This window comes from Zootermopsis nevadensis, unplaced genomic scaffold (assembly GCF_977971745.1).
Source record: "Zootermopsis nevadensis isolate Lab colony 2312 unplaced genomic scaffold, Znev_1.0 Znev_ptg000027l, whole genome shotgun sequence".
Classification (NCBI taxonomy): domain Eukaryota; kingdom Metazoa; phylum Arthropoda; class Insecta; order Blattodea; family Termopsidae; genus Zootermopsis; species Zootermopsis nevadensis.
This window is the reverse complement of record NW_028259159.1, coordinates 3,324,566-3,345,824: the sequence shown is the minus strand read 5'-3', so window position 1 is coordinate 3,345,824 and position 21,259 is coordinate 3,324,566. Positions and strand designations below refer to the sequence as shown.

General features: G+C 38.2%; 1 protein-coding gene across 1 annotated transcript in view; it reads left to right on the top strand.

Moving 5' to 3' along the window:
- The first annotated feature begins 13,581 nt into the window (after positions 1–13,581).
- LOC110829428 (uncharacterized) overlaps positions 13,582–21,259 on the top strand; it is a 33,436-nt gene continuing 25,758 nt past the window's right edge. The window contains exon 1 of the mRNA XM_022063129.2: positions 13,582–14,308. The gene's annotated coding sequence lies outside the window, so the exon portion shown is untranslated. The remainder of the gene's footprint in view (positions 14,309–21,259) is intronic.

Sequence of the window (21,259 nt, the reverse complement as noted above, 5' to 3'; positions counted from 1 at the left end):
GATTTAAGAGAAGGAAATACATTTATTACTACGACTCTATATAGCGTAGTTTCGGTTATTAACAGGACATGCCGTGTGCTACTTTACTACTGTTAAATAATATTTTCTCGTTACAATGGGATTAGGTTTTTTAGTAATGCGACATAATAAGGAAGCACCGCGTTTGAACAACCAATTAAGGTTGTCACTTATCAAGTGTTAACAGCTTTCCCCAACTTCTATTAGTGTTGTGTTCAATCCATGTTCAAATATTTCCACAGGAACAGTTGTTATTCTACCTTCTGAAAGTTGTTGCAGTCCACTCAGAAGCAGTCTGAAATTTTCTAGTGTTTACGACAAACATTTGCAACTCTTTACTGATTATCTTTGGCACGTGACAACGGTAACACCTCGGAACTGTAATCTGTAATTTCAGACAGGCACAAAGTATCCTGATCGCTGGGGAATATCGTATATTTACTCAGTACCTCCAACCGAATATGTGGGCAGTAATGTTCGCATTATTTGTCGAAACTTATTAAAGCAGACAGGCGGCAGAAATGGCCTTTCTGTTTCCTTTGCCTTGTACTGCCGTATAAAATGTGCACGTGTAATAAAGGACGGAACAACGCTGAGTTAAATGCCATTCGATTAGTGTGTACCTTATTTGCCATCCCGTTGTATAAACTAAGACGTAATGACTAGAAATAGAATCAGTATAAACTGATGTAGACAATACCTTGACACCTTGCATTCCGTTCATGAATCCTTATCACGCAGTTCATATTATGTCGTTTCATCAACCAAATATCAATAAAGAGACCAGAGTTAGTTCTAATTTGTGATATTTTATTAAGGAAAAATTTATCTCCAGGTACCGTTTCGTTTCTGTGTTATATAAAAACTCCTTCCCAATTGGCTGTAAACGACCATGCCAATTGCAAAGTGATATAATGTTTTCCAAACGGTTAGTATAAAGGAAAGGTGTGCTGCAGCTCACGTCAGTAGAACGACAGGGGCCTGGGGGGGGTGTTAAAGTAGGTCTGTACCTCCACAGCAATAAAATCATTGCTGTAGAAGCCGCACCTCCATTGTAATTAGCAATGAGGATCACAACGCCGCGTACCACACCGACACAGGAGTTTTTTTCAATACACAATGGAAACACGAAACCCAAATTCCACTTTGTAAATATGTTTCTTTTCTTCAGGACTACGCCATTAAATTTGTTCAAAGAATGTTTAGTGATCGATACAATTACAGTATCGATATCTATGTTGCCGCTGATATTGAACAGGGATGACGAACTGTCAGCACTGATTTTTGTGATCACAGGTCTTATTTCTACAAACGGCTGGATCTACTTTAACTTTAAATACACCCAAAAATCAATACCTTTTTACAAAAATACATTTTTGCCTTTACTTTATATATCCACCACGAATATCGAAAAGTATGGTTACCCAGAAAAGCAGATAGAAAAATTAAATCACAAAAAATTCTTTTTTTGAAAAATATTTTTTTGTAATATGTAAAAACAACCTAAATTAACTAAAAATCGCATAAATTTAAAAATCTCAAAGATACAAAACACGTATCCTTCATAGGAGTCGATCCAGATAAGCTCTGAATGAATGATATTGCAGACTGGGCGACCGTGGTTTGATCCCCGACGGGGACAGAGGACTCCTCCCTCAGCCTAAGGTTCCCCGTATCTGCGGTCCACCTAGCGTCCTGTGTATTGTGCACATGATTTTTAAATTACAAAATTTTCGAAAGTTGGCAGAATATCTATGAAAATTAATAATTTTGAAAAAATTTCAAAATTCAAAAATTAAGAAATTCATCAAATGCTTTCTCGTCTCCTTATTTCTTCCATTTTCTTAGGTTAAAATATGAATAATTCCGAACATAATACATACACTTCTGACGGAACGTAACTTTCTTTAATGATATAGACACAGCAGTCAACGTTTCTATTGGCCTGAATAATTGTTTGCTGAAAATGTGTATGTAGTGCGCGTTACGACATTTAACAGTTCAGTTCAGTTCAGTTCCAAGTTTCGTATGCCATCTACTTGCATAATGCTGTTTGGATGGCGCTCATTGACACCGTGGATTAGACGAAGCCAACTGCAGAAAAGTATGGAACACTGCCACTGACAGAACAACTAACAACTAACTACTTGGACAGTGAGAAAGGATGGGCTGTCAGTAATTAACACTGCAAAGGGTACATCGCCACTTCACTTTTTGGAAGACTTTGGTTTGGCTAAGTTAGGTAAGTGTTCTAATTACGCGTAACTGTTAACAGATTAAACAAATAAAATTCAGAAGTCTAGAACTATACTTAAAAGCAACCTAATATAATATTCATAGTAGTGTCTCAGAAATCCGTTAAGTGAATTCGGAGAAAAAACATGCCGACTGTCAGATATACACAGCATAAATATTGTTTATATTTGATGTAGAACGTTGTGAAGATAACGCATGAAAAATGCAAATATTCAGTGCCGGTCAAATGGCATTATGTTCATACCCATTTTCATGATAATCGGTCAGCTATGATTTGTGTACTTGAACGATGGAACACAAACATGTAGCTCTTTTACAGAGTTTGAAACGAATAAATGGGACGTGATGGATCGTACCCACAATTATGAATTTTTGGTTCTTCAGTTACTATCGAAGATGATCTAATTCCAGAATACGCAAAGATTATCAAGAAAGGTTGGGTTTCGAATGTGGTAATCGTGACATGCGATAGATTGATGATTCGAACGAGTTTGCATGGACTTGACGCAATTTCACACGTCACTGTATCAGATGGTTAGCGTCAATTGATACACTCTACTGGCAATATGTAAAAGTAAATCAAATTCAAACTCCAAATTTATATGCCTGTACTTAACCTAGCTTAAATTTTGTTGGTAACATTCCCCCCCCCCCCCCCCCAACAACAACAGACAGGCTAATTTATACCACCATGACTCGATCTAGGTGAACCACCCGACGGTGAAGTTCAAATTAAAACATATCCTACTCGTACACTTCTATTGGTTTGCAAAAGAAAATGTTGCATCTTTGGAACCGTATTACCCTTCAACCGAGAGCACAATCTCCACTGCAGTATCTGTGGATATGGCAGCAGCCTTCTGACTATGGACAGGATGTTACGCAATGAGGCTTAAGACCGCCATAGCCCTGACACGGGCACACAAGAAACTGTCAACATGACACAGAAAGCTCCAACTGTGTGCTTAACAGAAAGCTTCCATACCGGAGATTAAACGCACCGCATGTCCACGAACAATAAGTAGCCTTACCAGACTAGCAGCATTCGTTTACTCGGTTTTGTTCGTCGAATGATTCCATGAAGGCGTAGGACGACAAGACAGTCCTATTTTGTATATCCTCATTTCATAATCTGCACTGTATGCATTCGGAGAAACAAGAGATTAACTATAATTTTTACCCTACTGGTGTGAATTTTTGCAAGAAAAAACACTGAACGTCCACAGTCCGCAGGTTTTATCTCTGAAAAGTCTGAAAGGATTTCACCGATATTTGTTGTTGGAAATCTAAGCCTGCACCAAACGATGTAGGGCAGATTTGATTTTAGTATGAGAAAAGTCGGTAAAAATTACGGAAAATAGTCTTGTCTAGGAGACGAACCCAGAACAAGTGTATCAGAAGAGAAAGCCTAGATACATTCCCGACGGCCACGTAAGAGGTCATCTTAAAGGCAGTGAGTGCATCATAGCAACGAGGGGATTCACTTTCACCAGACAGCATAATTCACACGGGTTGTATGACAGCAAAATACCAAGACGCCTCTTTACAAAGAGAGCAGAAGGTCGAGAAATGAGCTTGACATTTATACAAACACTTTACGTACAAACCCAAGTTAAAAGAGTCTTCATTTATAAATAAAGATTACTCAGCATGCATTCTGAAATCATTAAGAAATTAAATAATTAGAAAACGCATAATAAAATTTAGGAATTTGTTCATGTAATTATTTGTCTTAATAATACGCCAGGTAGGCGTACAGGGGCCATACAGGCTAAGCTCCTAACATTCTTAACATCAGCACTAGATAATCTTCGGACGCTGTACCCCCGATATCAATCGAAGAGATACATTCCTTTATCTGCCTATAATAGAACCCCGGCCGTCCAGCTCGTGGACTTTAAAACTGTTTTGTATTTTGTTGCAGCAACTGTACTGTGACAATCATATTCGTCTGCTTCAGGCGAAGGTCGGCAGTGAGATCTTCTTGCCCTGTCTGAGGTCAGGAGAAATTAGTCTTGAAAAGTTACTGGCACGGTCAGTGAACTTTCTAGTTCCTAACTTTACCGCAGGTTCAACACATCACCGAAAACATATAATCAACTCACAGCGTCCGGATGTTAAGGCATCCCGTGTAAATTCACAAACTAGTGCCTTCCGTAGCGTCAGGATACACGTGATGTACATACGGAAAGGGAAATTTTCCGTGCTACCACGAAATCGCGACAGTAATGTTTATATAAGAAACGAAATGAAAGTTCTCGGTACTGTAAAAATTTCAGCAATATGCCAAATGATACGTCGAGTCGATAAATTGTATTGTAATTCAACATTTGGGTGAGCAACATTTACTAACTGAACTTCTGTTTCTACTCTTAGAGTAAACCATACCACATTTCAGAGCGTTGTACTGCCCTGTCTGGTAATAGAACACTCACCACCTCTTAATTCACCACCGGAATTTATAAACTATATAATTACCCACCAGCAATTCGAGTATAAACTAACATTTAAGCCCCTAGGTATTCACTAGGTGGACTAAAACCCCAATACAGAGAGTCATGCATATTTATAAATCCTGATACGTGGAATGTTGCTTTGTCAGAAAATACAACTTTGATCAGACGGTTATCGGCTTCGTAACCATCAAGTAGAAAATTCAAAGCGAAATATCAGTTCCAGTTACATGGTGTTTTGTCTGCAGCTTATAATATAGTATTAAAAATAAAGTATGTAAGATCTGAGGTTTTCACAGCGGTAAGTATGAAGATTTCTGTCTTCTGGGTTGTTGCGCTGTGTAGTCTGGTCGATGTTTACCAACGTTTCAGAGGTCATACTGCCCCCGTCATCAGGGCGATGAATATCATCCGAACATATAACAACCGAAAATACAGAAATATTCAAAAATAAAGTAGTTTCACTTATTTGTAAACCAAAATGTTTTGTTAGTAAATTTTATAACATTCGATAAATACATATGTTTGAAATACAGACACTCTCTTATGCAAAGTATATGCCATGTGATCAGAAATGTAGCTACGAACTAGCATGCCAGCTCAGTTATGATGAAATTAGAATGTTGAATACAGTGAATTATCGCAGGTAATCAAAACATGTAAATTATTAACTGACACTGTATGAAACTACGAGCCTCCAGCCTGTCGGAAGCTTCTAATCATAGCGCAACGGTGGAGTGATGACAGCAAGGGTCGAAACCGACACCAGAAAGTAATTCTGGCAGGTGGTGATGGTCAAGCCTTGGTTATCATTAGCTTTTTAGTGTATAATTCCAGTTTATGGTTATAGTCCACGTGCTTAAGAGAGTCCATTGAGCTTTACCGCGCTGTGTCATGTCTGTCTGAAATGCGACATCCTGTTTCGTTATTTCGATTCAGGAGTTTGGTTGTTTTAATTAATATCGAGAAGTGCCAAGGCCCTATATGCATATGTCGTATATTCTGGTCTCAAGTAGCAGCAGTTGCTATGTTAACAGTTCAAAGAGTTCCATTAATTCAATCTGTAGTAATCCTATCCCTTCTTCCAAACACTTTTGCGGATATCCATGTGTCTGTTTATCTATCTGTATTTAACTGCAGGCTACAATCTGAATATGACAGGCTTAGATGACAGAAGATTTACAACCAAACATACATCGTACATGAAAGTTGGCTTAAACAAATTGAGTGAGTATACTGCACAATTGTAAGTCCACATATTGCTTTCACCAACGCAAATAAGGGCAATATAATAGTAGGAACAAATATCACACGACAGAGCCAAAGTCTATTACAGTCTCTTTACCAACTGCAAACTAAGAGCGGACTGCATCATTACCTACGCTGTAAGCTGGATTCAGGCTTCTCTGCTCCATATACTGTGATATAAATATCACATTTCGTTAAACTAAATTCGCGTAGTGAGTGAATTGACTTTTGCTTGTAATTTATTCGATTTTATGTCATAATAAGAATTACTGAGATTATGTAACTTTGTTTGAGGAAATCTTACTAGAAAGAGAAATGGCTTTCAAATATTGTCCTTCCTGTATTTACTCTCGTATATTTCATTCCTATTTCAATCATTTACTCTGTATAGACTCTGTGGCTAAAACAGTGCCGTTACGTAACTTAAAATCACTCCATTTTAGGTGACATGAAGTACAGAAAGCCTGGAAATATTACTTCATACAATTCTTACGTGCCGACGAAGTACGCAGAAATAACAAGCCACCGATTTGAATACAGGCCTCTGCGTAACGTGATAATTGCATTATTGTGCTTTACACACGCATATGCGTAATACACAGAGTGTGTGTGTGTGTGTCAGCCAGACTCTTTATCTGTCTTTCTGACTTTGGCAGCATTTGTTTTCGGAAATTTTACAGCACTTTATTGGAATGACTAAGTAAAATGTTAAGTCAGAAGTGCCTAGTCACAATGACTAAGCCGTCAATGTCTACCACAAAAATAAATCCACGAAGCACAGTCTGTCTTGAGAAGCTCACAACTACTAAGATAGTCAAGACATTTTTCGCCTTTATAAAACTCGAAGGTCTTCACCATATTTACGAAAGACAGCCACTGGATCGTATCTTGAGCAGATGAATCCAGTTAACACCTCTAACATCATTTTATGACCCCACTGTAATAATATTCCCTAATCTACGTGCATGTTTCAGAAGTGGTCTCCCCCTTCAATCACGGCATTTAATGTTATTTGCCCAAACTTCAAGTCATGAAGCAATAATGAGAGAACAATTACATAATTGCAGACTTTTTATAGGAAAATCACTTACAAAGCATCTTCAGAACGAAAAAGGTCAAAAGGATATCTGAAGAAAGTTTGTTAGTCAGTCAGTTAGTAGCTATGACTTACAATTTATTTACGCCTTTCAGTAAAATTCCATCCCTGATGTACGTAAACACTGATTGACTATCCCTTTCAACGAGATAAATGAACCTAAAATTTTAAATTCCTACTTCTAAGAATTCAGCCTGTAATACGAGTAGAAACATAGACAACTACCCTTGACTATTCATAGACAGTTTTAACACCAGAAGTAGCAACATTATTGTTGATTCCTGCTTCTGAAGTCCTTCTGCCGATAAACGGAGTCACGTATTATGAAAGAAAGGAGATACCACATTTATATGTTCATAGTCTGGAAGGATACAATATAATTAAAATAATACCACATAATTACAAAACAATTCTAAACTGCTGGAATGAATTTCGTGTTGCAAACAGAATAGCTAATAATTACATACCTAATTACAATTCAAGCACCAAAATACCTCTCCTCCGAGGTCACTCTGTAAAAACGTAACCTGAAATAATATCACAGACGGTGTATCTGAAAGATTTTAAACGAAACGAGATACCGGAGGTTGGAACGTATTTATGGTGCAATAAACCAGGTACACACTGAACTACAATAAGTCATCTTGTTTCAAGGTGACGACTAATTAGAATCTACATTACAAGAATCTTAAGATATTTTGAGGTCTTGCATGAGAAAATTAATACCCAACACAAATCCGAAACAGAATTACCTAAAAATATTTTTAAGATATTTAATTACATATTCAAGACAAGGCAGGCATAGAGCTATACATAAATCTTAAGTAGAATCAACTAAAAACTCCTTTGACATTTAATGACTACCTTCATGGAAATGTACTCGTATACATCACAAAAACGCAAATAAAGAATGTTACCTCCAACATGGGAGCATGAATTAATGTTTTTGGTATTTAGTGTCTTCGAGAAACTACAAATCTTCAAGTCAGATAATAATATCGACTGGGATTTTAAGTGCTCATTACGGTCTGTGCTACAGAGAGCATGACTGTATGACAGTTCGTAAACGAAACTTTACTGTGTTCACTGACTGGCTCTTAACTGGGGGTTCGATTTCCGGCAGGCCATGTCTTTGTCTAAGCCATAAATTCTAGACAAGCTCTGGAGCCAACTCAGTTTCATATTAAAGGTTCAGGGTTCTTTCCTTGGGGGGTAAAGTGGCCGGGGAGTCAAGCTATCCACGCATAGGTATCTAATGCCGAGGTTAATAATGTGTAGAACTATACTTCCACTCTCCCGTACGTCTGCTTGTATGATGCTTAAGCACTGGGGTCAACTTTTACGTGTATCATTCCTAAACAAAAGCCAGAGTACTCGTTTCTGGAACAAGTTGATACTTTTCAACCGAATTCTATGCGAAATGACCAATTCATTGTAAAGGCAGCATTGGGGAGGATCGGGTATGACATCTTTCTTTTGTGAGGCAGAATAAAGATTTTCTTTTCTCCTTGTAAAATAATATTTAAGAATTAAGGACGGAATCTACCCGGATCTACATACGAAGGTTCCAGCACGGAACTGCTTGCGCTACTACGTTGTATTGAGACACCGATCTACCCAGTATTAAGACAAGACAAGAAACTAGATGGACTCCTCTCATAATCACTGCAAAATAATCTTAGGCGTCCCTAAGCCACTAGCTCATTTCTCACACACACACACCCTTCCCACTGACGTTATTGTCGTAATACAAAAATTTAAGTCTCTGGACACCTTAAATCGGTTGTGAAAATGTGAACTGGAGTGAAGTGGCTGGTTTCTGTAGTGACATTTTAAATCTTTAAATATCATAAAACTTATTTTTTATGGAGAACAGTTATTAACTGCTTCCATCCTGGCTTTAGGGCAAGATTTATACACTATCGATCACACCCTTCTTGATTTTGCCACTATAACGTTAACAAATGAAAAATATATTGCGAAGCGAGAATACTCTGAAATTTGTTCCAACTCCCTCATCAATATAAAATAACTGGTACAATTACAGTCTTATACTTCGATTTTTGTAATGAGGACGGGAAAATTCTGGAGCAATGAGAGCTTCAATTCATCAGAGTTAATCTACTTGTAATAGCATTGTATATAATTGTGATTTATCAGTCATTCCAAAGCACTTGTTTATTATCAAAGGATGTATTAGGAATTGCTATAAAGAAGTGTATAAATGCGCCCTGCATTTCGGTAGCAATACATCAAGAACAGATTAGTATTTTCGGGATTAATTTCTAGACTTAAATACCCGCGAATTTAGTTGTGTTTAGAGTATCTTATTTTCTCTTCTATGTTACTTGTTATTTAGACTGTCAAGAGTCTGTAATTACGTAATATGTCTTATTCGACATAACCATTTAAAAACTCCTCCGTGAGGTGTGAAACGTAACGCTGTTGTCCTTCTCCTCGGTCCAGTAGGTGAGGTTCAGTTACACACGACACACGATCCTCGCAATGAGCACAGTGAAATATGTGTAACGCGGCTGGGGAAGCAATGCCCACATGCTGGGAGCACAGAGCACAGCTTGCAACTTAAGTATGGTTGTACGTTAGATTAATCCGGTCTTCATCTCTTCGATGCTGCGAAGAGAAAACTAGCCCTGTTCAAGGTCATCGCTCTACAAAACTGCACACTACACCCAGAATCGAAAATTATTCAGTCTTGCGATTAGGTATACTGCGTTCCAGCGTTTTTGGCCTCTGAACTTTGTGAATTGGAACCTCGGTGCGAGTCACTTACCAGAAATTTACTAGAAGGGGTGGCAGCAGGCCGCGTACAATACACTCTAAATAAAATATCACCACGGTTTGTAACACAGGAAAGTCGATATATATATTGCCACGTCAAATTCGCTTCAAGTGCTATCCAATGTTACTCCACAGACTCCACGTGTCAACTAGTTTAATGCTAGACTGAAAGTATTGAAACAAATCAAAAAGAGAATCAACATTATTATAACAAATTTGGCACACGGTTCCTATTTTGGTGACAATTCCGAATTCTCCAATCCCACGCAGAGCGAACAGGATTAATTCTACATTTGTCATTCGCTTATTAACTATCTATGCGTTGATAGCATAAAATACCACTGAACCTTCCTCGTATGCCGGGAGCAAAATTTCAATATCCTTGCCAGTCATGCATAGTTTTTATATTTAGTAATAAAACAGTGTTAATAGTCACTGTTTAGAAACAATAGTAATAAAATGTGTCTCGCTTCTTCTATTGGGTTTGTAGTTACACCGAAACGCAGTAAATTTGCCGAGCAGTTTCACTTTAGACACGCATGAAAGTTTCTGAAGTAGAACAAAATACAAAACATCCACCTCGGAAGAGAACTCCTTCAATGGAAATCGTTATTATATTTATATTTTAGCCTCACTTTTATTCTGTCACAAATCCCAAATGCAACTAATTATGTTTAGTATGATGTCTCGAATTAATAAGTTACTATGTAGATGGGTTTTGACGTCGTTGAGACTCGCAGGTATATACGACCGTTTCGCAAAAAATATTGGAGACGCTCACATTTTATATGACACTACACAACTTGTGGCTCTAACTAACCATCTCATTAGAAGCTACGTAACTTCTGCTATATGGTTAAGTGTTGTCAAACCACGTTACTAACACGGAACACGTCAGTTCTAGTAGGCTGCATTGAAGCAAGTAGCAATAGCTGTTTCAGTCCAATGCCTCAAATTTGGCACACTTTTTCAAATACTTAATCAAGGTTCGCGCACAAAAAAACTGGATCTGCTTCCTTTCCTAAACTCGTGTGTAGTTGCTACACGGCACGCATATTAAAACCAAGATTGGCTGCCGGGAATGTACAGCACGGGACATGTGTCACCAAATTATATTTACTGTGACAATATCTGCACATATTTAATCGAAGTGCATTTCTTCGATTGACGTCACGTGGTTTTAATAACTATTGGACCTTTTATTTCTATGTCCAGAACACGAGCTTCTGCTGTTCAGTATAGAATCCTTTATCTTCACCTGTCGTAGCAAATTAATCACTGAAGATCGAAATAAACAGAAATATCGTTCAAATTTTGTTATTTAAGGACGTGAAACACAGATTCCTGCTCTACCATAAGAACAAAATTTGAGGATGTGTGAGAAGACAGTAGCACTGAGGAAAGATTTGGAGACAGGATACGCAGTAAGGTAACTAATGATTGGAGAAACGCAAATAACTAGAAGGAACACCAACCACTCGACCTCGGCATTTGATAACGAAATAAATTCCACGTAATAATTTTACAGTGTCTGTTTATCACTGTTGCGTGTTTCTGATTGTAAAAGTGTGTAACTGAAATAAACAGAGTGATTTTTATATTAAATTTGAGATTAGCACTACGTTCCTCGAAAACATTCTACAAATACAAACGGGAGCTTCAGGCCAGAGGACAGTCATGGGTATAATATTTGTCTTTCGCACGTCCCGTAAAAAAGGTCTCAACTTTAATTCCTTTGGTTTTATTAAACCATTACACGATATAATGTTAAATTTACAGACGCCACGGCAGTTTGCAGGAACATGCGGTAAAAGCATCCGAAGCTTAGACCACTTTTGCACAGGATCGTTTAACAAGTGACTCGTGAAGGGAAGATGAAGGTGACAGCGGGCAGTTGGGAAGGGGCCGGCCGGTTGTGTGAACAAACACCTTTGTAAAGGCACACCGTCGGAGGGCGATTAAGAACATCGCAGCAGCAATCACAGGCTCCTGCAGTCCGTTCCTTATGCTTTCCCGCACGTCGCCCCAGCTGAAGAAATTGCCGCAATGTCACGGCGAACATTCAAGAATCATTATGCAGTTGTCAAGTCATCATGTCTTTTGTCTTTGTTCTGGGACATTTCTTAGCTATCAGGGCTGTCCAAATCAACCCACGGAACGGTTTTAGATTTTACTCAGTACGTAACTAGTACTGAGCAGTTTGGTAAAAGGATAACGATTCGGTCACTTCAAACGTCGACTAGGTTGCCAACTATCATGATTAAGGCTTTTGTTGGATTTCTCCGTCTCTTTAAGAAAAGTCCACATCAGAAGCTTGATACAAGCCACAAGCGCCTCCTGCCAAACCCAAACACGACATCAATAAACATTCATTCACATTCGACATTATAAGCCTATAATATTTGCAACGTCGTAAGCTAAAGTAACTACCTGTACGACTGATTACACAAAAATCCCTAACGTCCAGACGAATACTATGAAAGTACTTTAAATAGGCCTCGAACGCTTCATTCCACGTCCATTCTAATCCATTATTCAAAGTCGCTCTTCCATTCCACGCTCTATATAAATAACGCAGTTGCAAAAAGTCGATGGTTACATCAAGAATCATCTCGGGCATGTGGCGACAACTACAATTCTAAGAAATTCTTTGAATATCTATCAATTGTTTCTGTCTATCCGCCATCTGTCCAATTAACAGGTTGATAAACTCGAGCATGAATCTTTATACCTAAGTTGAAATGGAAAGGAACATACGAACATAAATTACAATCGTTAACAGTTTCGGAAATAGAAAGTTGAGAGAGATTATGAACACCAAAACGGCTAAAGCGTACGCCATACGTTTGATGTAACAACGTAGCTACTTCGATTCGATTCATCACGGTTGCAGTGAGAAAGTGTTTTGAATTCTAATTAACGCAGCCCGATTCATCGAAAATTTCTCTTGTCAGTCCGCTCCCTTCCGGTTCTGTCGACTCGTCCCTTGCATTCGAAAAGCGGGGCGTTTTCGTAATAAACTCACCGAAAGTTAACACAGTGGACACCCCACCACGTTTTACAACAAGCCTACTGGGTGTGCCATCGGTACGTGAAATTGCCGACAATGGTACTGAAAGATAACAAACACTATGCGAAACACCTAAATTTTATCGATGTTTGAGCAACCAACAATGTAATTTAGGTTTGCTAAGTCAGACCCAGTGTTATGATAGCATACAGTTAGTAAGTTGTGTTTCAACACTCGAAATTACTAGAATTCTTCTAGTTCTCACGAGATATTCTGAAATGAATTTTAAAATTGTTCACAGCTTTTATCGTCCCATTCGCCTCCATTTCATCATTCGAAGTCCCTATCCAAAATACGGGACTAACAAAAATCTCTTAAAGAACTAAGCCACTCCTATGCTCCAATGCTATTAAACCGGTGATTTCTCAATTGCGGGAACCACTTACTGTCACAAATAATCCAAAAAAGTGGACATAAAACAGCTCGAAAAACTTCAAGAATGCCCACATCGCCATTCTCCTTAAAAAATGTCTAACGAACAAAATAGCAATTTGCAAGAAACCGAAGATGGCCCAGGATCCCAAAGGAGAAGAGTTGTTAAAAAGTACACATATACGTCGTAGTGGTGGTTGGCGCATGCGTGGTAGAGAGGAGTCACAGTAGCCTACTTTTGGTGCAAAGTTGTCGGTCGAGGCCGAAGTACAGAGACAGTAGTAGCAGGTGTTCTGTACCGGCAGGACAGGAGACTTAAGAGGCATCTCAACGTACACCGGCAACAATACAGTAGCAGATCCGACTCAAAATGGACGCCTATTCTGTTGACTGTAGACGAACAAACAACTGCATAATGACATGCACAGAATAGCAGTCTGTCATCGAAAAACTACAGTATTATCTTAAACCGGTTTAGTGTAAATAACAATGTAAAGATCGATTAAGTAATGGAATATTGGAATTAAAGATTATGAAACTGAGCTAGTTATCTCACGAGAAAGAGCTACAGAATCAGCGAGCTGTGGCCTCCTGCAAGTGTTAGTGGTTAAAACGAGTGAATATGATTAAAACTGATTAAGTCAATTAATTGTAGAAGTAACATAGCAAGGAGGTTTTGTTTAAGGGTGTTTCGGAGAAACGTACTCAGCAAACACAAGGACCAAGTGACTTATAAATATAAAACGTTATGTAATTAAAGTCTTGAAACAGGAACACAGAAGAAAATATGTAAGAACAGAGGTTCGGAGCAAAGTGTTGATTAAAACGTATTTTTTTAAGTTCTACTGAGTGTTTGTGTCATAAGAAGACTAGGATATACAGAATTCAATGCAGACTGGTGTAAAATTGTGACACAACTTCACATCGGAATACTGGAAACGTGCTGGGACTGGACTAAAGAGGATTAACAAATCGTTTTCCCGAACTATGGAAACGGTAAGCGACGTATTTTACGCAACTTTTTTTTTATTTTAAACCAGGTAGGGACCGTGTTAAATAGATGTCTGATGTTGAAATAATGAATGTAAATTAAGCATTTGTCGTAAATAACGTTTTCACCTAAATTTTGTTTAATTATTGTTTTGAACAAAGTTACGTATTAGGCACAACCTTGAATCTTTGGTGTTAACTGGAGGTGTCTGAAAAAGCGTCATAAAATACATCGCGATTTCTCGTGAAATAGTTAGGACAGACTTTGAGATTAAATCATATATTAATTTAAGTCTAATATATCTAAGTTTATTTTAATTTTCACTCTTCTTTTCAATGCCATTAACCCATTAAAACCGAATGGTAACTCTATGTACTTATTCCTTTAACAATCAGCAACTAACTCTGCATTTCGTATTTATCGGCTTCGCACGATTGTTACTGCAAACAGCGATAATCTTCATAATTTATCTTTTAATGGAAAATAGTTATGTTTTTTTGGCGTTACGGACTGAACTTTTAAATACAATTTAGATAAGTTTCGGTTTCAAACGTCTGGCATGAATAATATTTCACAGTTATTACTTCCGAATAAGACGCAAGATTGCTAACCACTGGACGACAGTTAATCCAAAAATCGTAAAATAAATATATTAATTAGTTCCTTTGTGTCCGTACAACCACATATTTAAAGGAAATAAGCTCTGATTTAAATATGAAGAAACACGCTGAGCCAAGTGTAACATGTATTCCAAAATTCGTAGTTTTAAATATGTAATACCACATCAAAAATTGTAATGGTCAATTCGGAGGAAGAGGACGGAGAACAGTCGTATTATCTCCGATTTCAAAAATTCCTATCCCGCTGTTGGCATTATAATTCTGTGTTCGGATTTTCTGCAACTTGCATTACAAAGCAAGTGTAGGAAAGTGTTAATGCTTCTGACTTTCCTTTGCAATGTACCTGGTTCAAATCATCTTATGCCTGCCCTGATTGAAGTTATTCCTAGTTTTCTTCCTGCTTCCAGAAGAATAAAACATGACACGTTCCATGCTCCGCCCGACTCACCGTTCGTGATTATCACACGCCACATGACCTTCGCAGATGAAGCACCATAGTTAAATAATCGGTAACATTTGAGAGCTAAACAACGTTGCTGTTATAACAACGTCATTAAAATAATCGCGCTAAGTCATTTCTCCTGCAGATTCCTTCTCACTATCACATTTTATTTTAAGCTCTTTTCCAGTTGGAAGAAATGAGAAACTCAGGGTGAGCTGTAGAATTTAAGGTGTTCACGGCGATGAGCATACAGATGGCGGTTTTCTGAGTTGTTGCGCCATTATGTTTTGGCTATATGCCAGCGTTTCGGAGAAGTGTATTACCTCCATCTTCAGGGCTAAAAATGGATACAAGGGTGCAACTAACCGAAAGGCCATCATTTATTTCAAGATGAGATGCTAATTTTCTTTATAAAGAATTGACGGATGTTGATTTTAAAATTTTCCGTGCGTTCTTTGTACAAGGTGACAAAAGGAGACACCCGTCCGTCTCCATCTGCCTATAGACATGTTACATTTCGATACGCGCTCATCAGATTCTGGTTAAATCTGGTACTTGCAGGAAGGTGTGAAAATTTTAACCAGAAAGCAAACAAACACTGCAGACCGAAATGGGACGTGGAATTACTTCCTAGTTTCACAGAAATCAGATCGACCCCTCTTCCTTCATTCAATGCCAGCGTACCTGTTACATGCACGCACTATATTATTAAGCAAGAAGGCATATACATGGTCACTGGAGCGTGGAGGATTTCAGGTAATGGTCAAAACACGTTCTTTCCCAAATTATAACCTCACACTATAAGCAGAATTTATTTCACAGCTATGGTCGAGAAAAATCTAGATAATATCATACCTACGGTCTGAAAAGCTTTGGATAAAGCGAAATAGAAGACTGAAGGCTTTAATTCTTCTCTGTTTGTGTTCAGAAATAATTTTAGTGTATTAATCCAGTGGAAAGCATCCACTTCATAATTAGGATACCGGAGGGTAATAAGAATGAACTACCTTTCCTCCGACACCAGACAACCGCGGGGTCAGACATGAAGTTCATAAATTGGGATCGGGATGTAACGACGTGCTGCATGATCAGGACTATCGCATACCTCGGGGGGGCGGTGATAAAAGAGTCTATATTATTATTACATTTAGCCATAACCACATTTTGAGAGAAACTGTCAGTAGTTTCCAGAAACGCCATAATTAAATACAACAAAAATATATTTGTGGCATCGTGCATTATTAGATGGGCAGAAAGACTAAGTTTTCAACAGTATATTTATATCTACAATAGATGACCATTAAGATAACTGAGGTGTACAAAAGGGGAAATAAACCATTTTGAAAATAACCTAAGCGTAATCAGTTGGTGTACACATTCGCACTGTTGTTAATTACACAGGCGGTGCAATCATATGGCTACATGACATGTAATTTGTATGAAGTTTCTATTTCGAAATTGATAATGAGCCCGGAGGAGCGTGAATATTAGTCTGTAAATGCAGCAGGTGATTGTATTTCACATAATGCCCTGCAGCCATGCTTTGGCGTCTGCGCCAGTACGAGGATCACGATTCGAAAGATAGATACATCATACCAGAATGCCAGGTTCAGTTATCAGATTGTAGTCTGGTACAAAAAGAATTCTGTACGTCTATTTCCACGCAGTCATTACAACAAGAACGTACTGATGGAAGTCGACAGAAAAGCGAAATTAATACACCCAAGTGCAACGCCTGGCAATTGGTTAATCTGCCTGTGTGCAAGTGTTATCTTGAGGTTTATATATGATTTAGTGTCTAAAATTAACATCTTTAATCCGAAGAATAGACGATTGATAAATAATGAGTGTGACGGCCTGTCCGAAATTAACGCTTGTAATACCACGATAATTATTTTATCAATAAGGACTTTGCTCAGTGGGGTTAGTTACGCCACGAACGAGCCAATTCGATAAACAATGGGCTATTCTAATATGAGTTTCTGATCGACAGAAACTTCATGGTCGAAAAAAGGAAGTGTTCAACAATTTTAGCTACTAATTGATAGACACGGTTATGATATACCCAGAGCATCCTACAACAAACGTTGAAACCCCGGACTCGCAAATATGGTTCTGTTTATCTTTAGACTCTACAAACCCATTGTCTCCTAGAACTGTTATCTAGTTATTATGCATAGTTATTTAATTTCATATGTGAGAAACGAGTCATACCTTACTGTGATACCAAATTAATATGGCTAAGACAGTGTCTTTGCTTTCACACTTACATTCGTCTTATATTGTTATATAACCGGTTATCTCAAAAAGGTCTGGCAGGTTTTGGCGGTAAGAACTTTAGTTACGCTCTCGGTACAAAAACGTTACGTAGACCAACAACAGTGAACCTTAAGGGACACCCACCACCTCTCATCTAATCACTAAATTATTCAACCGAATAAAATCGCTTGTTAAGAAAAGAATGCAAGATTGTAAAATATAAACATATCGAATTTTCTACGCCACACGTAGCATGAATAATGTGTCTGTGTTATTGTACACTGAACAGTAAATTATACAACAAAGTTAACTTACGAAGAACTGATATTTATGATAATTCATGCTACACTGGAGTTTCTAGAGAACGGATTTCGGTGTTCCTCATAAAGTGGGGTTGAACGAAATGAAAATTAGAAGCCGAAACGCCGCTAGGTACTCATCGCGGTCTAATCTGCTGAATTAGTTAGTAACATTGAAATTACAGCAAAACAGAAACAAAGATAGGAAGGCAAGTAAGTTAAGTTTTTAATATCGGTTCGTAACGTCACAGGACCTACAAACAGGGTATAACCTAAGTAGAGAGGTGGAGGAAGCAGTGCTATTTAATTTACAACAAATAATGGTTAATATTTGATTGTATGAATATCAACTAGAGATTGCATTAAAAAATAGTTTGGCTTTTGCAAAGACTGCTGTCTTGAGCTCCTCCGGTCGGCGATGTACTGGACCACAAACTTCCCAAAGACATTAGATAAAGCAGTCCTTAACACAACTGACTAAAACAAGGAGACGAAGATAAGTGATCCGAAATCTAATCTGAGAACGTATCTCAGCATTTCTTTTTTCTAGAAGATAGATGAAAAATTCAAAGGATCTCAGTCACACTCTCCGCTACCCGTCTCGAGATTCGAACAACAGATCTTCTGAATAAGAAGCAATATTTCGCAGTTCGGTGTAACCCTTTAATAAAACAATAGACTCCAAGATATATCATCTTTGAATGAATAATTTATGACTTTATTTGATTAATCTTTATCAACTACAGTAGATGTGTACTGTCCTCGTCAACTCAACATTCGTAATTCTTTTGCCATTCTCTACTTGACGGCATGGACACTGACTACATGGAGCACAGTCCGTCCTGAGAAGTGGCAATCGCTCAACCGGTCACGAAATTCCTTGCCTTTCCTTAAGATGCATTTTAATATCTACGTCTAGGTCTTCCAAATGGCCTCTTTCATTGCCCTGACGGGAACATCTCTCCGGTCCTCCAGACCACATTCAGCCACTTTGCTGCCTGCTCTGTCTCGGCGCAGTTATTAAAATCACACAATAACCGAATACAAGGCAGTCGATTACTGCTTCAGCTAACCTGCTTTTGACGTCCCTAACACTACGCTTACCCCAGATCGCTTATAAGAACGTTACGAAACGAGGCCGACGCGTTGTGTGGCTCTCGTTGCATCACTGGGCAAGTGTCTCGTCAAGTAGTTCAGTTTTCGTCGTTGTCGCAACCCGCTGAAAAGTGTGACAAAGTAATTAGCACCTCCTTAAAAAAGAGAGTGGGAGCCGTGTCTTAATGTGCAGCGGACTTGAGTTTATAACTTCATACTAGGATCGTGCAAAACTTGGCATCTAGGGACTGTCTTAGATATACGGCAATGCATTTGGGGGTACACAGGTGTATAATCTTCTTCCATAATTTGCACACGTACAAAAATTAACAGTCCCTTTACTCCGACCTTGTTAGTCATCATCTTACTTACGTCATTCCGATTTCGCCCTAACGTTTTTATGTGCATATATTTCGTTGCGATACGATTTGATGCATACTGTACCTGCCACTATTACAAATACATCACTGACACAAATCGGAGCTTCCTTGTAAATTATTTCCAAACGTAAATCAGATATGAGACACATTACTTGACGTAAAACGAAGATTACCCATAGGTGATTTTCCCACTGTGAAGGGATCTAAACATATAGTGGGAATAATATTAAAATCGATCCTAAAGAAACAGGTTGTGAGGGCGTGAGGTCGTGAGGTCGTGGAATCGGTATAGGGTCCAATGGTGAGCTCTTGTTATCACGACAATTAACCTTCGGGTTCCGTAAAAGGAGACGAATTTCTTTGCTAGCATAGAAAATATTAGCTTTCTCAAGGAGAACTCTACGCCGTCTATTAAATATCGTAAACTATTCCCAAGGTTTTAAGACACGCTTTAAACGGAAACTTCAGAAGCGCCACTCGATTTTATTATGTCCAGTTTTAGGTACCGTAAATGAATACAGAATTCTTAAAGAAATAACATGCCACAAACTTCTACAGAGAAATTAATACGACTCTGAGAACAGCACACAACATAAACAGGAATATAAAATACTGTTCAGACGTCTTTAGTATCTACAACTCGCATACGATACATACTTCCGACTCTACAGTGTGAGGTCTGTCTCTCAACCACGCAGATCATGAATGATCAACGCCGGAAGCCCTCACTATTCAGTAGCGTTCTATTTTACTGGACTATAGAAGCCTATTTGCACAAGCATCATAATAATACTTTGTAGGGCACGCAAACAGATGAGATGTCGGCATGTGTTCTTTCACTTTTGCTGAGTATAGTTGGTAGTCGAGTACTATAGGGAGCTGTCCCCTCGGGACAGATGTTGTCCCAGAATGTAGGAGATAGGAGGCCAAGAGCAAGCCGCTCTCATTGACGACTCTGTTTTCAAATCAATAAGGTAGTAGTCTGACCGTTAGCGTTTAACGATGCTCATGAATCGAAACCGGACGGGCGCTTAACGATGAATCAGAGAGCGGTTGTTCGGAGAGCCTGTGCACGAAACTCCATCTGGACGAGCCCAGCTTTGGTTCCTTCTAGTTCTGTCACGATTTTACAAGGATATCTCATTTGCTCTCTGACCTGTTAGAAACAGTTTCTGATTTATCAATTTCATGAGCACGTATTCAGAGTGAAAAAGCCTAATTGTCCATGTACATTGTCTATTTTATTTTAATAATTAAAGTTTTATGCAACGGATCTGTCAGGAGCTCAGAGTATACACCGTCGAATGATTAACAGATTAGAAAAGACAAGCGGTCGTGGCCTAATTTAAGGTAATATTCTACTATTTGCCTAGAGTGACTGGGGAAACAACTAAAAATGTGTCCTAACCCTAAATTTTTCAGACACTGAGCTTTCGGCGAAGTTATTTGAGCGAAGTAAAATGAATAAGTAATTGAGACAAAAGCCCTCCATACTTTGATTCTAGGAAAAACAATCAAACGTTTTAAAAGCAAGATTTATACAATAAACAACAAAAACATTTTTACAAATTAATAATTTTTAGGACAGCCGATAAAAAAAGTTGGGATGAACTAAGTTTTTTGACATTTACTACATAATTGCATACAAAAGTAAACCCAAAAAATTTCAATGAAGCGGCAACCCTGATATTCCAATATTATCTAAAAGTGCGATAATCAACATTTTCGTTGGTGATACGAAATGTTACCACATTACCTACTCAAATTAGTACTGCCAGCTAATTAAATAACTACCAGTAATTCATTTGATCAAGAAATAACCAGCTCATAAGAAGCTTCATCACATTCAATGCAAGCTACA